Source organism: Thalassophryne amazonica, chromosome 2, assembly GCF_902500255.1.
Source record: "Thalassophryne amazonica chromosome 2, fThaAma1.1, whole genome shotgun sequence".
Lineage (NCBI taxonomy): Eukaryota > Metazoa > Chordata > Actinopteri > Batrachoidiformes > Batrachoididae > Thalassophryne > Thalassophryne amazonica.
The window spans coordinates 519,664-544,522 of NC_047104.1; the positions used below are offsets into that span (position 1 = coordinate 519,664).

The following is a 24,859-nucleotide window of genomic DNA, read 5'->3' on the forward strand; positions in this document are numbered from 1 at the left end:
GTTATCATGCACATAAATACAGAGCCCCCCACCTCTCCTCTTTCCGGAGTCCTTTGTCCTGTCTCCGCGTAGCAGCATGCGGCCAGCTAGCTGCACGCTAGCGTTGGGTATGTCCGGGTGCAGCCAGGTTTCAGTGATAATAAGCACACAGCAGTCACGAACATAGCGATTTCCAGCGAGTTGTAAAACCAGGTCGTCCATTTTATGCACCAGGGATCTGGCATTGGAGAGAAACAGGCTCGGGAGGGGTGGCTTGTGTGGTTGTTTGTGTAGCCTTAGCATAACACCAGACCTGCGGCCTCGCTTCTGCTTCCTCTCCCTCCTCTGTCTTCGTCACCTCCCAGATCCAATAACAATCCACGGAGAGCCCGGCGGTCTCGTTATGTCATCTGGGATGTTGTGCGTGTGGTGAAAGTCACTCGAAACAGATATCTGATGTAAATGTCCGATATCTAACAGCGACTGGAGGGTGTACTGCAAGCTCGCAGCGCAGATAGTGTCCAAAAATAAATAAAACTGTAGAAAAATAAAAAGAAATGAGCACTGAACGGAGAGCCGGAAAGCCGCTGCGCCACCTAGGCGCGCCGCCATGGTCCTCACCTGGATTCCAGCATTGGCCACCTTCGGATCGCTGGAGTCCCTGTAATGCACCACTTCTCTCACTCTTGAAACCTTGAATTCCTCTTCCAAGGATTTGAAGGGGAGCTGGCGTTTGTTGTTGTGCCCATAGAGTGTGATGCTGCTCAGGCTCTTTGGCAACCCAAGCCATCTACGGAGGTGCTTACTGACTTTTCTCTCCATGGTCTCTACTGTAGAGATTGGGATGGCATAGATGAGGAGGGGCCACAGTATCCTGGGAATGATGCTATGCTGGTAGACCCAGGCTTTGTATTTTCCAGGTAGACTGGATTTGTCCACTGCCTTCAGCCAGCCATTCAACTCAACACAGGTTGCCTGAATTCCTTCCTTCCTAGAGCTGGCTGCCCATCTAAATTGAGCAATCGGGGGAGAAGAACCTTAGTCAGGGAGGTGACCAAGAACCCAATGGTCACTCTGTCAGAGCTCCAGCATTCCTGGATGGTTCTCCTCTGTGGAGAGAGGAGAACCATCCAGAAGGACAACCATCTCTGCAGCAATAAACCAATCAGGCCTGTATGGTAGAGTGGCCAGACGGAAGCCACTCTGTTATGTTTCGGACGCGGGCGGAGAACCGACCCAGCGTTTGAAAGGAGCCAGCATAAAATAAGCAGAGCACGGTTCAAAGGATAACAGAATTTAATAAACATAACAGTGAGTGATGATAAACAACTAAACAGTCCGCGGTCTGGTGAGGTGAAAACACGGCACGCTCTCAGCAGCACAAACGGTCCGGAGCCACAGCAGTTCGGACCCAGGGACCCCACGACACCCCCCAGGTGGCCTCAACAAACCGAGTCTGTGAAGAAAGAAAACATGAGGTGAGTCCAACTCCACACAGAGAGACACAACTCAAAGATGCACGCAATCAGCAAACACTTCCTGGCTTAAATCTATACATCAGCTTCTTACCCTGCAGGCATGGAACAACTCAGTTCAAATCTCCACTGCAGCAGAAGCTGATTAGACAATTAGCATAACATGACAGCTCACTAACACAAGGTGTGAGGGACACCAAATCCACTGTCATTACTTCATAAAAGTCACCAAAGCCAAATTACCTCAGGAAGTGTGCTGAAGAGCGTGAGACCTCACCCAATCCTCCTTCACAGACTGTGGCGTCAAACCTGGAGTGGTCTCTGCGTCCGTGATGGTGAGATTGTTCTCCTGACGTCGATCTCACACGTCTGCTCACAAGGTCGAGTCTCTGGCAATCACACACTGTGCATTCAAGGTTTAAATGCAGCAATCTCTGATTAAGACAAAATACACCACAGCTGTGAGTCCTGATGACCTGCACGTGATAACAAGCCTCAGGTGTTCAGGGTGAGGTCCTGATGCTCAGCCACTCAGTCCTGAATGCATACCACCTGGTGGGAGAAACAGAAAACAAAAACCAAGCCAGCCAAACACCCCAGCCCACAACACACTCCTTACTAAAAGGCACATGGCAGCCCACCTGGAGTTTGACAAAAGGCACCTGAAGGACTCTCAGACCAGGAGAAACAAATTTCTCTGGTCTGATGAGACAAACATTGAACTCTTTGGCGTCATGTTTGGAGGAAAGCAGGCACCATCCCTACAGTGAAGCATGGTGCTGGCAGCATCATGCTGTGGGGATGTTTTTCAGCAGCAGGAACTGGGAGACTAGTCAGGATTGAGGGAAACATGAATGCAGCAATGTACAGAGACATCCTGGATGAAAACCTGCTCCAGAGCGCCCTTGACCTCAGACTGGGGCGACGGTTCATCTTTCAGCAGGACAATGACACTAAGTGCACAGCCAAGATATCAAAGGGTATCAATGTGTAAAAATGCCCAAAGATAGGTGCGCCAAGCTTCTGGCATCATATTCAAGAAGACTTGAGGCTGTAATTGCTGCCAAAGGTACATCAACAAAGTATTGAGCAAAGGCTGTGAATAATTATGTACATGTGATTTCTTAGTTTTTTTATTATTATTATTATTTTTTAGTAAATTTGCAAAAATAATCTTGTTTTCATGTTGTCATAATGGAGTGTTGTGAGTAAAATTTTGAGGGAAAGAAAAAGAATTTAGTCCGTTCTAGAATAAGGCTGTAACATAAAATGTGGAAAAAGTATGGCACTGTGAATACTTTCCGGAAGCACCGTAGATATCTACTTTGAGTTAAGTACAGACCAAACTAATACCTGGATAAGATGGGAGGCACTTAAGGCCTACATTAGAGGAGAAATATTTAGTTTTACAGACTCTAAAACCAAACAACAAAAAGTAGAGATGGAAACATTACAAAAACAAATCAACGCTTTGGAAATAGAACTAAATCAGGGAGATGAAGCAAAGAGATCTGCTGCTTTTGAGAACCAAATATAACAAACTATCTCCTGATGAGGCAGTGAAGAGCTTATTGTGGCTCAAACAGTCTTACTACAATCACAGAGAGAAAGCTGGGAAAGTTTTGGCATGGAGAATTAAGAAGATACAATCCAAAAGAACTATTAACAGTATACAGACATCTTCCTGAAAACTAAAAGTGGATCCCTTGGAAATTAATTGCAGTTTCAGAGAATTTGATCAACACCTATACAAATCAGAATGTTCTCGAAACATAGAGGAAAGAGACATGTTTCTTTATCAGCTTCAATTTCCCAAAATCACAGACAATGCAAAAAAAAAAAAAAAAAAAAGAGTTAGACTAGAGTACTGCAGTCAGAGTGAAAACCTCCGTCAATGCCTGTTTCCAGTTCCACAAAATTTTACCTTGGAAAGATTTTGAAGGTCAAAGTCCCTTAGAAGTGACTTTTCATAAGATAAATTAGATAAAATCATCAATCAAATGTCAAGAGGGTGTATTTAGTTCATGCACTTGAATCAAAGTTTTTTTTGTGGTGTTGTCAGGGTTTTTTTTTTTTTTTTCAACTTTTTCAGTTTCTGAATTCTTTTTCAGATCATTTTCACAGAACATTAGTTATCTCTGCTGTGCACAATCTGTCATTGCTTTTTGTCACTTGGTTTCCAACTGATAACTGGAAGACAAACAGGCTTAAAACCTTCATCCAGTTTTGGTGGTGTAGGTAAATCCAGAAGAGAAAAATGAGAGTTATTGAGGCACTTTTGATTGAGATATAATATAATGATAATAATAATAATAATAATATAATGCAAAATATACACCAAATGGGCTTTTCAATGTTAAATTTAAATAGCCATGCATATAATTTAAATGCATCTCAGACTGACTGAGTCCAACTCTCAACACCCAAAGCGATCAAAGGGAATTATGTGATTATAGCCATCAGCTGACAAATTAAAACCTCTTAAATCATTCTAAAGTCAGTTTAAAGCAGAAACAAGGCTGTTTTAAGCAGAAACTAGGTGATAATCTGTGAATCACTGCTGACCCCAGGAAATGAAAGATGACAGCTTTCTGAAATAAAACAGATGCTGATGCCCTTTTCTACATATGCGTGTAGCTTCACAGTTCAGTTTACAGTCTATCGTAGTCCCAAGGTACTTGTATGACTGCGCAAGTTCCACCTTCTGACCCTTCATGACTGTGGCCTCAGGTGGACATGGGTTCTTTATGAAATCCACAATCATATCTTTAGTCTTTGAAATGTTCAGCTGAAGGTGGGACTCTTCACACCACCTGACAAAGTTATCAACAGCAGGTCCATGACTGGTTTCATTATCCTGCAATAAACTGACAATGACAGTCATCTGCATATTTTAAAATTGTCCTCTTCTCATGCATACTCTAACACATGTTTGTGTACAGGATAAAAAGCAAGGACACCATTAAACCTGACCCGCTGCGTCCGCTCAGTTAAAAAGTCAAGAATCCAAGATTATTACTTAAATTAAATTGATCTAAAAGCCTACGGGTTAAAATATGTGGCTGGATTGTATTAAAAGCAGAGGAGAAATCAATAAATAAAAGTCTAGCATGACATCCATTCCAAAAAGCAGGTTAAGAAGAGTGAGTGTGGCCTGGAAGCAAACTGCAGAGAATCCAGCACAAACCTTCATAATAACTGATATTAAAGTTGCTGGTCTAAAATCACTGAGGGATGTAGGGCAGCTAGATTTCGGAACAGGAACAAGCACAGCATTTTTCCAGACACTAGGGACATGTAACAATAAAGACTGATTAAAAATATAATGAAACACTGAACTCAACTCCTTGGCGCCGTGTTTAAGGACAACTCCACATATTCTGTCTGGTCCACAACTCATTAGTTTTAACACGCCAAAATTCTCTTTCAAGTTCCTTTTGATTGATGTTAAAGTGCTCATGCTCTTTCAGTGTGTAGCTTAGTTCCTGACTTTCCTTACTAAAATAAAATACAGTTAAGAGCATTAGTGAATTCTAACTCTGAATTAAAATAATTTAAAGTGCTAGGAGTACTACTTTTCAGATTGTGGAGGCCTGTCATTTTTTTCATGCAAGACCAGGCTGAACCAAGATCCTTTGCAGCCATTTTATTCTCCAAGATAGATTTGAAGGCTGCATGCAGCTCTGATACTGTGTCCTGTTGAAAAGCACAATTCTTCTTTTGTATCACAGACTTAACCGATTTTGTCACCCATGGCTTATTATTTGGATAGACTTTAACTGTCTTGCATGGACTAATCATATCTGTACAAAAGGAGACGTAAGAACACGTTAAGTTGGCCACTTCGTCCAAATTGTTGACAGGATTGCTTGAAGATGTCCCGGTCTGTACATTCAAATCATTCCTGCAGGCAGAGCACAGGTTCCTCATTCCAGTCTGATATGTTCACTGTCTACAAGTATGCCCGCTCCCTTCTTAGGACAGTATTATAAGTTGGCATGAAATGCACACAGTTGTGGTCTGCAGAAACCACAGGTGGGAGAGGGAGGGATTTATATGCATCCTTCAGTGACCCATAGCAGAGATCTAAAATGTTATCCTGCCTGGCCTTTGGGTGTATGTACACTACAGTTATAAATAACTGAGGAAACTCGCCAGGCAGATAAAAGGGGCGCAACGACACCGATAAAAGTTCCACGTCAGGTGTGCAAATACACTCTCTGACTGTCACAGAACAACAGTATCATTTGTTAACATACAAACAAACTCCCCCCATCTTGAGTTTCCCCGCCCTCTCAAAGTTGTGGTCCAGTCAGAAAGGAGTCCCAAAGCCATCAATGCTCAGGTCGATGTCCTGGTCTCGCTCAGTGAGCCACGTCTCGGTGTAAAGCCGAGATGCCACACTCCTTAAAATCCTTTTGAAAATGAATGTTTCCTTTCCGGTTCATCAATTTTATTCCTTAAAGACTGAACGGTACCAGACTGGGAGCCAGTGGAGAGAGGCCAAAACAGGCATAATATGGTCATGTTTTTATTGCCCAAGAGAAAACGAGCAGCCATGTTCTGGATGAGCTGGAGAGGATTAAGAGAGGTCTGGTGCAAGATGACATACAGAGCTACAATAATCTAGTCTACTTGTGACAAAGGTGTGGATAACCTTCTCAAGGTCAATCCTAGAGAAACATGGTTGGACTTGGCTAGGAGACGGAGTTGGAAGAAACATGTTCTAACAACAGCACTGATCTGGTTATCAAATTTAAAATGGCTGTCAAAAATCACCCCAAGGTTCTTCACACAGGAGTGAATGTTGGAACCCAGGGGACCCACAACATCAGCAGAGCAGGCTGTGGAAGAGCTCCCCCCAAACAGGATAACCTCTGTCTTGGATTCATTAAGATATAGTAGATTCATGCTCATCCACAATTTAACCTCACTCAAACAATCCAATAATTGCTGCACTGGGCCATTGCTTAATGAGCTTAGTGGCAGGTAGATCTGGACATCATCAACAAAGCAATGAAAGCAAATGTGGTATTTTCGAAGAAAAAAAAAACACTGCCAAGGGACTCCACAGGTCAGTGGGGCCACATCGGAAGAAAAGCAACCCAAATGCACAGAAAAGCTCCGCTCTGTGAGGTAGGAACTGAACCAGGGGAGAGCAGAGCCTGCAATGCCCACACACTGCTTGAGACGACACAGCAGAATCACAGTCTTCAACTTCAATTTTCAATTTATTTTCATTTATATAGCACCAAATCACAATAGAGTTGCCTCAAGGCGCTTCACACAAATAAGGTCTAACCTTACTAACCCCCAGAGCAACAGTGGTAAGGAAAAACTCCCTCTGAGGAAGAAACCTCAAGCAGACCAGACTCAAAGGGGTGACGCTCTGCTTGGGCCATGATACAGACACAAATGACAAAACAATTCACAAAACAAATATACAGGAAATGCTGCTGGTGCACAGGACAGGAGGGTCTCCAGCACAAATACAACTCCCATCTCTGGATGGAGCTGCACCTTAAACAGAGAGAAAAAACAGAATCAGGCATCAGAAAGATGAGAAATACAGTATAATTTGTCAGCATTAAACAACAAGAAAAAAACAAGAAATACTAATGCTGCGTTTACACATAACGACGACAAATCACGAATGCCACGAAGTACACATTCTTGGCCACTGATCACGAATGTGATGATTCGGGGCAGAGGCGTCAGGTGTCCTCAGGAACTGCTGCAACCTGTTACCACACGTTACAATTAATGGCACATGTTACTGGAGAATTATCAGGAACCATTACGCACGGTCAAGAATAGTGATCCGCGTTGTTGTGCGCTATTGTGCGCTGTTGCACATAACAGCGCATCGTTAAGTTCTGTCACGTTGTGAACGAGGTGAATTGTCTCCACACACACACCCATATTTGTCCAACTGTTGCTAACAATTCAGATCGCTCCAGTTTTTCAGAAGAACTTTGTGACTGCATGCGTAGTTGGGCTCTGTGCCATGGAGTGGCGCAGAGAGGAGGAGGAGGAGGACAGAGCCAGATGTGTGGCTTCATGCGGCTCTCGTCTCGCGTGTTTTCCCAAACATCAGGCACATGCAGCAGGTGGAACACCTGCAGGAGCACGCTGAAGAGCACTGAAATGAGACTTTTAGCCAACTTGGTGTCAGCAATCAAACTGAATGCGGTGCAGCAGGGTTTAATTGTGTGCACGCTTCTTCCTCCGCCGGACTGGAGGAGGTGCAGAGATGTCTGGCTGCACGTGAGTCTCCTCTCGCTCCTCTGGTTCCTCTGGCTCAGACTCGTTCTCCCGCTCATCGGTTACAGCAGCAGGTGGAACACCTGCAGGAGCATCCTGAGGAGCTTCAGCAGGAACTGTGGAACGACACTTGGCTGACTTCGTGTCACTGTTCCTCTTCGGCATACTGCATCAAACTGAACACTGTGGAGCCGAGTTTAATTGTGCACACGTGACAGAAAACTGATTCGTCGTGGTGTGCAGTGAAATGTGACGCCGCGTTACAAGTCGTGTCAAAACTTGACAGTTTCCGTGTCACTTCATAATAACGCGTGACAGTTTGGGCTCCAAGAACCATCACAGGAACTACTACGAATGTTGTCACTTTCTATTAAGGATCACTACTCATCAAGACGGATCAATACGCTCAGTTGCAACCTCCACGACGTGAGACGAAATGAGGGTGGTGTGACATTCGTGGAAGATTTTTTGACAGACAAAAACATGCTCCACGAATATCAAGAATATCACGCACTATTAAGAAACCTGTTCAGATGCGTTAAGTCACGTTAAGAATGTCAGGAATGTGTCACAAATGACAAAAAAATGACATTCGTAATGCGTCTTGCTCATGTGTAAACACACCATAAGGTGATCGCCGGCCACTAGCCCCAAGCTTCACTAAAAGACACAGTATTTAGGTAAAATTGAGGCCACGGCACGCTCCATTTCCTAATAAAATGAATTAAGAGTAAAAAGCATAAAACAAAACTATACCAGTATGCTAGCCATATGAAAGGGAAAATAAGCGTCTCTTAAGTCTGGACTTGAAAGTCTCCACAGAATCTGACTCTTTTATTGATGCAGGGAGATCATTCCACAGAACAGGGGCACGATAAGAGAAAGCTCTGTGACCCACAGACTTCTTATTCACCTTAGGGACACAAAGTAGTCCTGCACCCTGAGAACGCAAAGCCCGGCCGGTACGTAAGGTTTAATTAGGTCAACTAGGTAGGGAGGTGCCAGTCCTTGAACAATTTTATAGGTTAGCAGCAGAATCTTAAAATCTGATCTCACTGGAACAGGAAGCCAGTGAAGAGACGCCAAAATGGGTGTAATGTGGTCGAACTTTCTGCTTCGTGTCAAAAGTCTGGCTGCAGCATTTTGAACCAGTTGGAGAGCCCTAATGCTGGACTGTAGTAAACCAGAAAATAGAACATTGCAGTAGTTCAATCTAGAAGAGATAAACGCATGGATCAGAGTCTCAGCATCAGCCATAGACAGGATGGGACGAATCTTTGCTATATTTCGCAGGTGGAAAAAAAGCAGTCTTCGTAATATTTCTAATGTGGAGGCCAAAGGACAATGAAGGATCAAAAATTACCCCAAGGTTCCCCACTTTGTCAGTGTGATGTATGACACACGAGCCTAGGCTAAGTGTTAACTGGTCAAATTGATGCCGATGTCTCACTGGACCAAGAACCGTCATTTCAGTCTTATCAGAGTTTAAAAGTAGGAAGTCTTCTAAGGATTTTATGTGAACGAGATTATCAGCCGTTATCGGCATGTATAACTGAGTATCATCAGCATAGCAGTGAAAAGTAATCCCAAAATGCCCTGTGTGGGGTGCTCCGGGAGTACGGGATCTGGGGTCCTTTGCTAAGGGCTATCCAGTCCCTGTACGACCGCAGCAGGAGCTTGGTTCGCATTGCTGGTAGTAAGTCAAACCAGTGCACGCTGGCCTCCACCAGGGCTGCCTTTTGTCACCGGATCTGTTTATTACTTTTATGGACAGAATTTCTAGGCGCAGCCAGGGTGTAGAGGGCGTCCAGTTTGGGAACCACAGAATCTCATCTCTGCTCTTTGCAGATGATGTGGTCCTGTTGGCTTCGTCAAACCAGGACCTCCAGCGTGCACTGGGGCGGTTTGCAGCCGAGTGTGAAGCGTCCAGGATGAAGATCAGCACCTCCAAATCCGAGGCCATGGCTCTCAACCGGAAAAAGGTGCTTTGCCCTCTTCAGGTCGGTGGGGTGTCCTTGCCTCAAGTGGAGGAGTTTAAGTATCTTGGGGTCTTGTTCACGAGTGAGTTACAAATGGAGCGTGAGATCGACAGACAGATCGGTGCAGTGTCTGCAGTGATGTGGTCGCTGTATCAGGCCATCATGGTGGCGTAGTGGCAGGGTTAAGGCATGCTGGGATATGTTTAACCTAATGTCTTCTATTTTCTTCTCAAAGTAATCCAGGAAATCTTGTGCTGTAAAAGGAGAGTGAACTACAGGTGGCTGTCCATGAATAAGTGTTGCCGCTGTGTCGAACAAGAACTTTGAGTTATGCTTGTTTTTGTTGATCAGATCAGAGTAATAGGTCCACTTTGTAGCCAGTAATGCATGCTTATAGTCCAAGATTGCGTCACGCCATGCAAGGTCGAAAACGTGTAATTTTGAACGACGCCATTTCATTCTAGACCTCCTGCCTTATGCTTGACGTCATGCAGATAATCACTGAACCAAGGTGACTGTGTTTTGGGGAGCGCGGTTTTAACACAAGTGACGCAATCATGTTGAGTGTAGTTTTGAGCACTGAGTTTAAACTATGCACAAGACTGTCTACTGATTGGGTATTTGCCAAATGTGAAGCTAAGACATCAGGCAGTTTAGCTTCAAATTCAGTCTTAGTTGAGGAGTTGATGCATCACCGTAGTGATATATAAGGTTGTTGTTCCACTAAACACGGCAGCGAAACTGTAAACTTAATAAGTGAGTGTTCAGAGACCACTGATGTAAGAGGCATGATGTCAATATTTGTGACAGCAATACCATGTGCGAGAACCAAATCCAGGATATTTCCACTAATGTGCGTCGAATCCCAAAGGCCTATATACAGTGACAAAGTAATACGGCTGATTTTCATTCTTCTGACCTTGGCAATGTGTAATATCCTGAGCAGAGCGGAGAATCAGATGCTCAAACGAGTTATATTTGTGATTCCCAACAGCTAATAAGCTAAACCTAGATTTATAAATAACAGCAACACCCCTGCCTTGCTTCACATCACGAGGGACGTAACTAAATGTATATGCTGGTGGGCAGGCTTCATTTAAGGGGAGGACAGCTGTAGGTTTAAGCCAGGTTTCACATAACCCAATCATATCTAAGTGATGATCAATAATTAGATCATTAATCAACAATGATTTTGAGGATAGTGATCTTATGTTAATGAGACCCAGACTAAGGACCTCAGTGGGGTTGACAGTTGAACTGTTTGGGTTTAGGGGTGGTTCCAGAGTAGCATACATAAGATGCCTAGAAGCAGGTTTACGTTTGAGACATTCCACGCGCGTTGTCGGTGGCAGACACAAAATCTTTGTTATTGCTAGAACAACCACGGGCCATCCTCAATTTCAGCATCATCCAATGTAGTAATGGGGATTAAGTTTGCAAAGCATATCCCTCTATGATTTTTATGGACACGTCTATGGAAGCAGGCCACAGTCTCAACGTGTTGAATTTTCCTCCCTGGCAGATAAACTGCACTATCACCATAGTGGATTTTCTGCAGTAATTTCCCCGCTAAGCTAATGGATTCCACACCCACATTTGTCATAAGCCTTGCAGGGTCTCTAATCACCTGCTCCGTGGCCTGCTGTAAATTCCTAATGTTACCCTCCCTGTAGAGCTCTATCTATGTTCGCAGACAAGATGGCAGCACCTTCCCTAGTAGGGTGGAGGCCGTCCGCTATCAGCAGCCACTGCAGCCCCAAAACGAAGGCCAGTTATCAATAAAGCCAAAGCATTGCTGTCTACAAATTTGTGCCAGCCACCTATTTAACAATGTCAGCCTGCTAAATGCCTCAGCATTACCCCGGGAGGGGAGGGCACCAGAGACTATTAATCGATGCCGACACATCTTTCTGGCAAGGTCACAAGTCCTCATTATGTCCATTTTTGTGACCTCTGAGTGCTTCATCCTGATATCATTGGTGCCAACGTAAACAACTCTGTGACTATATCTCATGTCATGTTCCTTAGTCTGTCTTCCCTTCTGCAGCATCAGCACCCTAAGATGGGATGCAATGTTGGGATCTCTGGCCCCAGGAATACATTTAACGTCAGCCTGCGTCTGTAACCTGACTTTGCGGGTGATACAATCCCCTATCACTAAGTCCGGTGTTTCGGCCTGGAGACAGGAGTGGAAGTCACTCGTGGGCTCAGAGAATTCACATCAGGCAATTCCAAGGAGGAGAACCGATTCACAGTTCGCAGTGGCGAGTGTGCTCGGGGTACCACAACCGGGCACCAAGCCCTATGGGGCTTCCTCCGCCTAGCAACAGTCCGAAAGCTGTCCTCCACAGCCGGTGTTTCTAGGCTGATGCTAATGGGCTCGCTAGCCGGCCCAACACTAACCTCATCTGGAGTGCCCGTAACATCCAACTCCACTGAGCTTAGAAGCTGCTCGAACTTACGGACACGGCTCTCTAAGAGAGCCACCCTATCTTCCAACAGGATTTACGGAGGGTGTAAAGTAGGTAGTGTACTCTGTGCCCTAAGAAATTCAAGAGTATAGCCAAGCAAGCATGACCTAACCAATAATGGATAAGCTAACCACTCCTGAGGCTCGCACAGGATTCACACAGACTTAAATAAGTGAATTAGAATTCACAGCAGTTACACTGAAAAAGTAGCAGCAGCATTAGACTTGTAGGAACAGTAACAGTAAAAAATAAAAAAATGAAAATGGGGGGGGGGGGGGTCGAAAAACCCTCCTACAAGTCAACCACTCATAAGATTAACAGAAGAGTAAAGTGCTAAGCTAAAATTCACAACAGTTACACTAAACAGTTAACTAACTAGCACTTTGAGATTCCATGGAATGTAAAGTGCATTACAAATAAAATGTATTATTATTTATTATTAACTAACAGAAGTGTAAAAAAAAAAGAAACACTGGGGGGGTCGAACTAGCTAACGCAAGCTAACCGTTAGCAAAAATGCTAGCCGCTCCTAAGATTTACACAGGAGTAAAATAATTACCTAAAATTCACAGCCGTTACACTGAAAAACTAGCAGAAGTATTAAACAGGTAAAAAGAAACAGCTATAAAAGTAACGACAGGGGGAGGGGAGGAGTCGACCTAGCTAGCGAAAGTTAACTGCTAGTGAATACGAAGCGCTAGCGATTCACAACAGGACTGTAGTTAAATAACGTTTAGTCTATGGGCCGATTCCAGAAAGATGCACTTTTGTTGCACCCCCCTTGTAACTTTGGTTTGATGGTTTCAGGTGATTCCCTGGTCATATGAGATAACATTTCTACTTGTTGTCATGCGCACAAACAGAGCGAACCTTTTGACAACAACCTTTTTTGACGGAAGGGTCGGCAAAAAAACTGATTTACTGTTTATCATGATTATATCAGACCTGAGGGCTTAAATGTGTTTTCCCTTCTTATAGATGCATTCTGGTGCTTACAAATCATAACACATGTGTTTTTGCATATTTGACACAAATTTGGTCTAGTTTTGGGGTGGCAATATATGATTTCTTGATCAATTTTCACAAATTCCTTCAATTTTTATCATCAAGTTTGCAAAACTGTGTTTACCATAGTTCCATTTGTCCATTTTTAATGATGTTTGATGTTACTACAATGTTTTGATACTATTCCAGGTGTTTTATTGAGAAGAAAACACCTTCATGAGGTTGTGACAAATGCCAGGTATTCCATAATTATTACTTTGTAAGAGGTGGGGGGGGTGTCCGCGAAAATACACCACAATACATGTTGGGCTGTATTAACCTGTAACTTGATTTTTGATTGATTTGTAGCATTGTCAGAAACACTTGGACAAGCATAATGCACCCTTAAACAGAAGTCAGAGTACTGAAACAAAAACTGAATCATATTTCAACAAAAAGCTAATTCTTTCACTCATTGAGCCCTATTTTAAGCTAAGCCGCCTAAAACACCAGTGTTTACACATTCAAACACATTGTTTAAATAAACAGATCAATTCTTCATATTAAGCAGAAAAATGTCATTCACTATCATCTTCATCACTCCAATCATCAGAGTAAGTGTCCTTGGCATTAGTACACTCTGTGCACCCACAGGCATCAGTACATGCCATAGCATTCTTATGGCATGAACACCGACCTCCCACACAGTGATCTTTCTTGCAATTGCAACTAATCAATTGCAAGAGTACCTTTGGGGCTGGTTGCTGATCCATCCAATGGATGGAGAGGTGTCCATCAGTAAAATCCCAGCCATGCCCATCTGGACTGGGAGTTAGCGCATGTGCCTGGAGAGACCTGTGCCAAATGCATGCCTGGTAGTTGGCACATTTGACATGGTACTTTTCTTTGGTCAGTGGTAGATGACTGGTTTGTGCGTTTTTGCTACAGAAGAGTTTGTAGCGTACACTATCTGTGTCTTCTCCACTCTGTCCATACAGAGAGCAGACAAATTGAGCACACCCCTGCTGTAGGGCATCATTGTCATCATAGGAGTTACCAACCATCTTCATGGCTTCGCACAGACCTGCGTCTGACTCCATCAGCTGGAATGCTTGCTTCTTTCCTTTACCGACAAAAGCACTTGTGCTATCACATCCTATGAATGCATGCAATCCTGGTAGTGCTTGGCACATGTCTTGACCAAGGGATTCTCCGACAGCAGTCATGTCAATGTACCTCTCTCGCTGCTTAGTGCCAGTACAAAAGAGAATCCTGGCATCAATTTGGTGGCTGAAAGTACAGGCTAGTACAGCAACATCTGTATCTGGTGATTTGATCACAACACAGTCATGTCCATTGGATGATGCATGGCTGGCATGTAGCAGCATGCGGGTATCTGCTTCTTCTTGGCCCGTACACAGTTCATCCACCCTACTGCATACAATGCTATTCTCTCCTGCAGACAGTTTGTGGCACTCTGCATCATCAGTCACATACAGTTCTCCGAAGCTGCTAAACTGTGTGAGATATTGTGGTTGTTGCTACTCTCGTACAATGGAATGCTACCAGGTTCTTCTTGTTGCTGCCATCGCTCATGAACCTCTTCCTCTGGGTGGGGCACTTCTGCTTGCCATCTTGGATCTTGATCTGAATCATCCCTCCTGCACCACGCTTTGCGCTCTCAGGGTTCTTGATGGACACCTCAGGATAGTTGTCCATGACCAGGTCAGTTCTGGTGCTACTCTGGGATGAAGTTGACTTCACCAGGTGGAACAGATAGCGAGCCAGCTCACTGAATATCCTGGGAATTGATTTCATAGCCTGCATCATGGCCATCCCATCAAGAATCCAGACGGCAGAGGTAGGCACTACTTCAACAGGCTTGGCCTTTCCTTCAAGGATGTGAAGCAGCGTGGCCTTTGTTGTCTTTGCAGGGGCACCATCTGGAGTGGCAAGTGACCATGGCAGAGGTCCAAGTGGATACTTCAGGGCCTCTTGCATGTTCATCTGTTGATGTTGGGCAATGATGACCATCCTGCCAAACAACCCTCAAATGACATTGGTTCCAGCTGATTGCATTTTCTTGGACTTTACAAGGTTTTGAAATGTCTCCAGTTTGGCTTTTGGTAGCGGAGCAAACATGTCAACTTCTCTTGTTCTCAGCCTCTTCTCCACAAAAGTGCAGAAAGCATCATTGCCCTTCTGCTCTGCAGTCAGCAGGTGCTCTGCAATGGCACTGGTTGCCTTGACTGCTGATGCAATGTTCACGAATGGTTCATTTGGGTCCCGGGACTTGTATGGGTTGATCCAGTTCTCGACAGTGTTCATGACTTTGAGCACATCATTTTTCTTCATGCGTGGCCCACTGGCCTCCTTGTGCCACTTGGTGTCCCCCCCATCATTTTGGTAATACAAAAGGTAAACGACTTAACTACAACACTTTCATGGCATCTGACATCTCTCAACTGATATTCAGCAATGCTATGTTTCTGAAGTAAAGAATGTTTACTTACCTATACTTAATTAGTCTTAACTACACGTCAGTCTGTGTTACCGTCCAAAAGTATTGTAGTTTTATAAATGTACAGCTATGATTCTCCATATTCTGCGAAACAAAAAAGCCTGGAAACAAAAACAAAGCCTGGAAATATTGTCTTAACTATAAATGCAATACTTGCATAGAAAGCTAAAAAAGATAGCCACATCGCCAGGTATTATGGAGTGCTGACTAAACCTCATGAAGGTGTTGTCTTCTCAATAAAACAACTGGAATAGTATCAAAACATTGCATTAATATCAAACATCATTAAAAACAGACAAATGGAACTATGATAACACAGTTTTGCAAACTTGATTATAAAAATTAATGGAATTTGTGAAAATTGATCAATAAATCATATATTTCCACCCAACAACCAGACCAAATTTGGTTCAAATATGCAAAAACACATGTATTATGATTTCTAAGCACCAGAATGCATCTAAAAGAAGGAACAACACGTTTAAGTCCTCAGGACTGATATAATCATGATAAACAATAAATCAGCTTTTTTGCTGACCCCTCCGTCAAAAATGGTTGTTGTCAAAATGTTCGCTCTGTTTGTGCACATGACAACAAGTAGAAATGTTATCTCATATGACCTGGGAATCACCTGAAACCATCAAACCAAAGTTACAAGGGAGGTGCAACAAACTCATTTTCTAGAGCCTTTTCTGGAATCGGCCCATAGACTAGTTCAGAGTAGATACACTTAAAAACCAGAAGAGCGCTAAACAGAAATAAAAGAAACGTATACAACCATGTGAAGTTCAGAATAGTGTCACAACAAGTGTCTACTGTGTCAAAGGCAGCTAACAAGTCTAAAAGCATCAGGACTGGGGGAGGTGATGGTCTAGTGGTTAAGGTGTTGGGCTTGAGTCCAGAAGATCATGGGTTCAAATCCCCGCCTGACTGGAAAATCAGTAAGGGCCCTTGGGCAAGGCCTTTAATCCCCTATTGCTCCCGGTGTGTAGTGAGCGCCTTTTATGGCAGCACCCTGACATCGGGGTGAATGTGAGGCATTATTGTAAAGCGCTTTGAGCATCTGATACAGATGGAAAAGCGCTATATAAGTGCAGTCCATTTTACCATTTAGGACTGCAGGACTGATGCTGCCGTCCGGCAGAACCTAAAATCAAATCGTTAAAAACTCTCAGCAGAGCAGTTTTGGTGCTATGTCTGGGTTTGAAGCCAGACTGAAACTTTTTATAAATGTCTTGCTGAGCTAAAAATGACTGCAGCTGGATGTAGACCGCTCTCTCTAAAACCTTGGATAAAAAGGGAAGCTGCGATATAGGCCTAAAATTCAAAAAGATAGAGGGATCAAGGTTTTTCTTTTTAATCAAAGGTTTCACCATAGTATGTTTAAAGGCCAAAGGAACACAGCCTGAACTGGGAGTAGCATTTATCAGCAACAAAATACTAGCTCCCACTGAGTCAAAAACTTCTCCAAGAAGACGAGGAGGAATGATGTCCAAAGAACCATAACTACATCAGAAAGTTGGGAGAAGGACAAAGTCTTGAACTCGTCAAAAGTAGCAGAGCACAGGGTTAGAAATGTGATCTTTTTTGACAGAGTTGTGAATTTTTGAAAATTTGCTCACTGTTAAAGACAGGGATTTTTCCAGTTTTCCAAGATTTTTCCTGACTTTGACCTTTGACCTGTGACCTTGAAAATTGAATCAGTTGTTGCCAATCAGGATATGAACCTTCAGTAACAATGTTATCATGATATATTAAAAAAAAAAGTGGGCTCCAGGCTGTTCACAAACAGACAGACAAACAAACAATCAAACAAATAAACACGGGCGAAAATATATTGTTACCTAAAATGTTTAACAACCAAAATATTAATAGTGATAAAACACCCGGACCTGATGGTCCACCAATTAAATTTTATAAAACATTTAAGAAAAACTACTTGTCCCACTTTCAAAAATGTACAGTGAATGTTATGAGAATTCTATCCTTCCCCAATCACTGAGACGAGCAATGATAACTGTGATTTTAAAACCAGGCAAACCTGCTACAGTGTGCTTCATAGAGACCAATAAGTTTGATTAATTCCAACACTAAAATACTCTGTATAGTTCTTGCAAAAAGACTATATATATATAGTATATATATATATATATATACACTCAACAAAAATATAAACGCAACACTTTTGGTTTTGCTCCCATTTTGTATGAGATGAACTCAAAGATCTAAAACTTTTTCCACATACACAATATCACCATTTCCCTCAAATATTGTTCACAAACCAGTCTAAATCTGTGATAGTGAGCATTTCTCCTTTGCTGAGATAATCCATCCCACCTCACAGGTGTGCCATATCAAGATGCTGATTAGACACCATGATTAGTGCACAGGTGTGCCTTAGACTGCCCACAATAAAAGGCCACTCTGAAAGGTGCAGTTTTGTTTTATTGGGGGGGGATACCAGTCAGTATCTGGTGTGACCACCATTTGCCTCATGCAGTGCAACACATCTCCTTCGCATAGAGTTGATCAGGTTGTCAATTGTGGCCTGTGGAATGTTGGTCCACTCCTCTTCAATGGCTGTGCGACGTTGCAGGATATTGGCAGGAACTGGTACACGCTGTCGTATACGCCGGTCCAGAGCATCCCAAACATGCTCAATGGGTGACATGTCCGGTGAGTATGCCAGCCATGCAAGAACTGGGACATTTTCAGCTTCCAAGAATTGTGTACAGATCCTTGCAACATGGGGCCGTGCATTATCCTGCTGCAACATGAGGTGATGTTCTTGGATGTATGGCACAACAATGGGCCTCAGGATCTCGTCACGGTATCTCTGTGCATTCAAAATGCCATCAATAAAATGCACCTGTGTTCTTCGTCCATAACAGACGCCTGCCCATACCATAACCCCACCGTCACCATGGGCCACTCGATCCACAACATTGACATCAGAAAAACGCTCACCCACACAACGCCACACACGCTGTCTGCCATCTGCCCTGGACAGTGTGAACCGGGATTCATCCGTGAAAAGAACACCTCTCCAACGTGCCAAACGCCAGCGAATGTGAGCATTTGCCCACTCAAGTCGGTTACGACGATGAACTAGAGTCAGGTCGAGACCCCGACGAGGACGACGAGCATGCAGATGAGCTTCCCTGAGACGGTTTCTGACAGTTTGTGCAGAAATTCTTTGGTTATGCAAACCGATTGTTTTAGCAGCTGTCCGAGTGGCTGGTCTCAGACGATCTTGGAGATGAACATGCTGGATGTGGAGGTCCTGGGCTGGTGTGGTTACATGTGGTCTGCGGTTGTGAGGCTGGTTGGATGTACTGCCAAATTCTCTGAAACGCCTTTGGAGACGGCTTATGGTAGAGAAATGAACATTCAATATACGAGCAACAGCTCTGGTTGACATTCCTGCTGTCAGCATGCCAATTGCACGCTCCCTCAAATCTTGCGACATCTGTGGCATTGTGCTGTGTGATAAAACTGCACCTTTCAGAGTGGCCTTTTATTGTGGGCAGTCTAAGGCACACCTGTGCACTAATCATGGTGTCTAATCAGCATCTTGATATGGCACACCTGTGAGGTGGGATGGATTATCTCAGCAAAGGAGAAGTGCTCACTATCACAGATTTAGACTGGTTTGTGAACAATATTTGAGGGAAATGGTGATATTGTGTATGTGGAAAAAGTTTTAGATCTTTGAGTTCATCTCATACAAAATGGGAGCAAAACCAAAAGTGTTGCGTTTATATTTTTGTTGAGTGTATATACGAGGTCTGTTAGAAAAGTATCTGACCTTTTTATTTTTTTCAAAAACCATATGGATTTGAATCACGTGTGACTGCATCAGCCAAGCTTGAACCTTCGTGCACATGTGTGAGTTTTTTCACGCCTGTCGGTTGCGTCATTCGCCTGTGAGCAGGCTTTATGTGAGCACTGGTCCACCCCTCTCGTCGCTTTTTTATTGCGAATAAATGTCTGAACAATTTGGAGCTTTGCTGCATCAATTTTTTCCAGAAACTGTGAGAGACCTCCAGGTGGACACCGTTCAGAAAATTCAGATGGCTTTCAGGGACGATTTTATGGGGATTACACAGATTAAGGAGTGATCCAGCTGGTTTAAAGACCGCCCACAACTGCTGAGAGCACGCCGCGCTCCGAGTGCCGATTGACAGGCTGAAACAACCAGATCATTTCCAACATGAAGGCTTTGTTGATCCGGGACGTCATCTGACTTTCACAAAAAGGCAGAAGGCGTGGACATCAGTACTTTTTCGGCACATTCCACTGTTACAGGAGTTTTTTTCATGGAAAGAAAAGTGGAGGGACGCGCCACGGAGCCGTTCATTACGCGGCACAAAAACACCTCCGTGTTGGTCTCACAGGACGGCTTTCAGGTGGATTTCAGACGGATTCCGGTTGCTTTCCAGTCGTGTGAATATCCGAAAAATTGAGCATGAGCTGGACATGCCCCAACATGTCCTGTGAGGCTTCATCACGGCGTTGCTTTGCGCCATGCGGCTCCACCGCGACACGCGGAACTCCTCCGCACGTCTGTCTCAATGTGCCGAAAAAGTGCTGATGTCCACGTCTTTTCACAATTCCTGTGCTAGTCAGACGACATACCAGATCAAGACAGCGTCCAGTTTAGAAATGAACGGCACATTTCACTGTTACAGGAGTTTTTGTCATGGAAAGAGGAGCGGAATTCCATGCGTCGCGGTGGAGCCGCATGGCGCAAAGCAACGCTGTGATGAAGCCTCACAGGACATGTTCTGGCATGGCCAGGCTCATCCACAATTTCTCGGTTAGTCACACGACTGAAAACCCACCGACAGCCGTCTGAAAGCCGTCCTGTGAGACCAACACGGAGGTGGTTTTGTCCCGCACCATGAACGGCTCCGTGGCGCATCCCTCTGCTTTTCTTTCCATGAAAAAAACTCCTGTAACAGCGGAATGTGCCGAAAAAGTGCTGATGTCCACGCCTTCTGCCTTTTTGTGAAAGTCAGACGATGTCCCGGATCAACAAAGCCTTCACATTCGAAATGATCTGGTTGTTTCAGCCTGTTGATCGGCGCTCGGACCACGGCGTGCTCTCAGCAGTTGTGGGCAGTCTTTAAACTGGCTGGAGCACTCCTTAATCTGTGTAATCCCCATAAAATTGTCCCTGAAAGCCATATTAATTTTCCGAACGGTGTCCACCTGGAGGTCTCTCACAGTTTCTGGAAAAAAACTGATGCAGCAAAGCTCCAAATCGTTCAGACATTTATTCGCAATAAAAAAACGACGAGGGGGTGGACCACTGCTCACACAAAGCCTGCTCACAGGCGAATGACGCAACCGACAAGCGTGAAAAAACTCACACATGCGCACGAAGGTTCAAGCTTGGCTGATGCAATCACACATGATTCAAATCCATATGGTTTTTGAAAAAAATAAAAAGGTTGGATACTTTTCTAACAGACCTCGTATATATTCCACATTTAATTCATAGCAATCAGAATGGCTTTGTGCAAAAAGACAAGGGTTCCACAACATCAGAAGAGTGCTCAATATAATCAATGAAAACTCTAATGCCAAGGATATAGCAGTATTCTCACTGGATGCCCGACAAGCCTTCGATAGAGTACAGTGGTCAAATCTGTTTAATATACTACCTAAATTTGGATTACAAATTAATTTTTTAAAGTGGATCCAAACATTACAGATCCAACTGCAACTGTTCTAAGAAATAACATAATCTCCAAGACATTTATATTAGAAAGATCTACTTGCCAGGGATGCCTTCTATCCCCGATGTTGTTCATACTAGCCTTTTCTTAACTCTGTATTGTCTGTGAGACTGAGAGTAATGGAATTTCAATTCTCAATATGTCTGTGTATGCATCGCAAAATTGACAAATAAAGTTGACTTGACTAGTACCCCTGGCTATGACAGTTAGAGCACAGACAAACATATCAGGTATCCAAATTAGAGAACAGGAACATAACATAGCCTTATATGCTGATGGTATTATGCTTTTATTAATAAATCGGGCTGTCAGTATCCCAAATTTGATGCAGCACATCGATATGTTTGACCGATTCTCTGAATATACTATACGGTGAAACTCTGGACTGAAGAGGCCACTGAGAGGCTGAGGGACTGTTTCAGAACCACAGACCAGAGCATGTTTCAAAACTTTCATGGAGAAGACATCAACGGCCTGACCCAGTGTATCACTGACTACATGAACTTCTATGTGGAGAACACTGTGCCTATCTGGAGGGTACGGTGCTTTCCCAACAACCACCCCTGGGTGACCCCCAAGCTGAAGGTCCTGATGAACCAGAAGAAGAGGGCTTTCAACTCAGGAGACAGAGAGGAGCAGCGTAGAGTCCAATAGGAACTCCAGTGGAGGATCCAGGTAGCCAAGAAGGAGTACGGAAAGCAGATGGAGGAGCAGCTGGCCCAGAACAACGTCAGGGACGTGTGGAGAGGCCTCAAGACCGCCTCCGGATTTGGGCAGGGTGCCAATAGGACTGCAGATGGAGATTCTCGGTTAAACAGCTAAACAGTTCCTTTAACTGTTTTGGCTCCTCCACACCTGCCCCCCCCCCCGCCTGCTCTCAGCTCTCCACACATCTCCAGTTGCCAGCCCTCCAGTCCTTTGGACCCTCCACCTTCTTCCCCCTGGGGAAGAAGGTGTTCAGGAACTTCTTGGTGTTCAGGAAGTTCTTCCGGAACATCTATACAAACAATATATCAAATGCCCGACCAGAGAGGCGAGAACACTGGATCACTGCTACAGCATGATAAGTGGGGCTTATCATGCAGTGCCTCGTGCTGCGCTTGGCCTCTCTGACCATGTAATGATCCATCTGATCCCCGCGTACAGACAGAGGCTGAAGCTCTCTAAACCTGTAGTGAGGACAATAAAACAGTGGACTGTTGAGGCTGTAGAGGAGCTCCGCACATGCTCTGAAACCACAGACTGAGACTCAATGAGGTCTGCTTGTGAAAGTTTGGATGAGTATACAGACACTGTGACCTCATATATCCACTTCTGCAAGGACAGCATTGTACCATCACGCACCAGGGTGAGTTATAACAATGACAAACTCTGGTTTACTCCCCAACTGTGGTTGGAGAAGAAGGAGGCTTTTAAAAGTGTGGACAAAGATTACTACAAAGAGGCCAAGTACAGGAAGCAAGGAAGTGGGCATTGCTAGATCACATTACTCTGAGAACATCCAGCAGCAGATTTCAGAGAATGATGCAGCCTCGGTGTGGAAAAGTTTTAGGCAGATTACCAATTACAAGCCTAAACCCCCCCCCCCCCCCCCCTCTTCACAGATGACCTACAAACTGCAAATAGACTGAACGAGTTCTATTGTCATTTTGATGGCCAGTTTAACAGCCCTCACACCTCCTCCAGCCCCAGCAACACATCCAGCATGAACATTCACTCTTCCACCTCCCCCACCCACCACACAGTAGCAGAACCCACAATATCAATGACTTCCATACCTGAGCCCCCTTCCTCTCTCCCCGCCCCCACAGCTCTGCATATTTATGAAGATGAGGTGCGAAAGCAGTTAGGAACGTAAAAGCTCGCAAAGCTCCTAGGTCAGACGGTGTCTCACCTGCAACTCTGAGACACTGTGCTAATGAGCTTGCCCCAGTGTTTACAGACATATTCAACTCCTCACTGGAGGCTTGCCACATGCCTGACTGTTTCAAAACCTCCATCATTGTTCCTGTTCCCAAGAAACCGAGGATCACTGACTCAATGACTACAGACCGGTGGCACTGACTTCTGTAGTCATGAAGTCATTTGAGCATCTGGTTCTGTCCCACCTCAAATCTCTCACGGCCTCCCTCTTGGACCCCTTGCAGTTTGCTTACAGAGCCAATAGGTCTGTGGATGACGCCATCAATCTGGCTTTGCACTTCATTCTGCAGCATCTGGACTCCCCGGGAACCTACGCTAGGATCCTGTTTGTGGACTTCAGCTCTGCCTTCAATACCATCCTCCCAGATCTTCTCCAGGATAAGCTTTCCCAGATGAACGTGTCTGATTCCACCTGTAGGTGGATTGCCAACTTCTTGAAGGATAGGAAGCAGCAAGTGAGGCTGGGGAAGAATGTCTAGGACTCCCGGACCACCAGTATCGGTACTCCTCAGGGCTGTGTCCTCTCTCCTCTGCTTTTCTCCCTGTACACCAACTGCTGCACCTCTGATCACCAGTCTGTCAAGCTTATCAAGTCTGCAGATGACACCACCCTTATCAGACTCATCTCTGATGGGGATGAGTCCACCTATAGGCTGGAGGTCCACGACTGGTGTCCTTGTGCAGCTATAACAACTTGGTGCTGAACACAGAGAAGACAGCAGAGATTATTGTGGACTTTAGAAAGAACACAGCCCCACTCCCCTTCATTACCCTGGCAGACACCCCCATCAGCATAGTGGACACTTTCTGTTTCCTGGGAATCACTCTAACCCAGGACCTCAAGTGGGAGTCCACCATTACTTCTGTTGTCAAGAAGGCCTAGCAGAGGATGTACAGTGAGGAAAATAAATATTTGAACACCGTGCGATTTTGCAAGTTCTCCCACTTAGAAATCATGGAGGGGTCTGAAATTTTCATCTTAGGTGCATGTCCACTGTGAGACAAAATCTAAAAAAAAAATCCGGAAATCACAATGTATGATTTTTTAATAATTTATTTGTATGTTACTGCTGCAAATAAGTATTTGAACACCTGTGAAAATCAATGTTAAAGGTGCGTTTACACATAACCAAGACGCGTTATGAATGTCATTTTTCTGTCATTCCTGACACATTCCTGACATTCTTAATGTGACTTAACGCATCTGAACAGGTTTCTTAATAGTGCGTGTTGGTGTGTGATGTTCTTGATATTCATGGAGTATGTTTTTGTCTGTCAAAAAATTTTCCACGAATGTCACACACCACCCTCATTTCGTCTCACGTCGTGGAGGTCACAACTGAGCGTATTGATCCGTCTTGATGAGTATTGATCCTTAATAGAACGTGACAACATTCGTAGTGGTTCCTGTGATGGTTCTTGGAGCCCAAACTGTCGCGCGTTATTACGAAGTGACACGGAAACTGTCAAGTTTTGACACGACTTGTAACGCGGCGTCACATTTCACTGCGCGCCACAA

At 44.3% G+C, this 24,859-nt stretch overlaps 1 protein-coding gene and 1 long non-coding RNA gene across 2 annotated transcripts in view; both read left to right on the forward strand.

The window, feature by feature from the left end:
• The window catches only part of LOC117501418 (cyclic nucleotide-gated cation channel beta-1-like), a 185,988-nt gene that overhangs the window by 85,311 nt on the left and 75,818 nt on the right, over positions 1-24,859 (forward strand). The window lies entirely within an intron of this gene.
• Positions 461-19,616, forward strand: LOC117521540. The gene is made up of 3 exons (XR_004563964.1): positions 461-592; positions 11,010-11,015; positions 19,605-19,616. It is a non-coding gene; the product is annotated as an uncharacterized LOC117521540 (long non-coding RNA).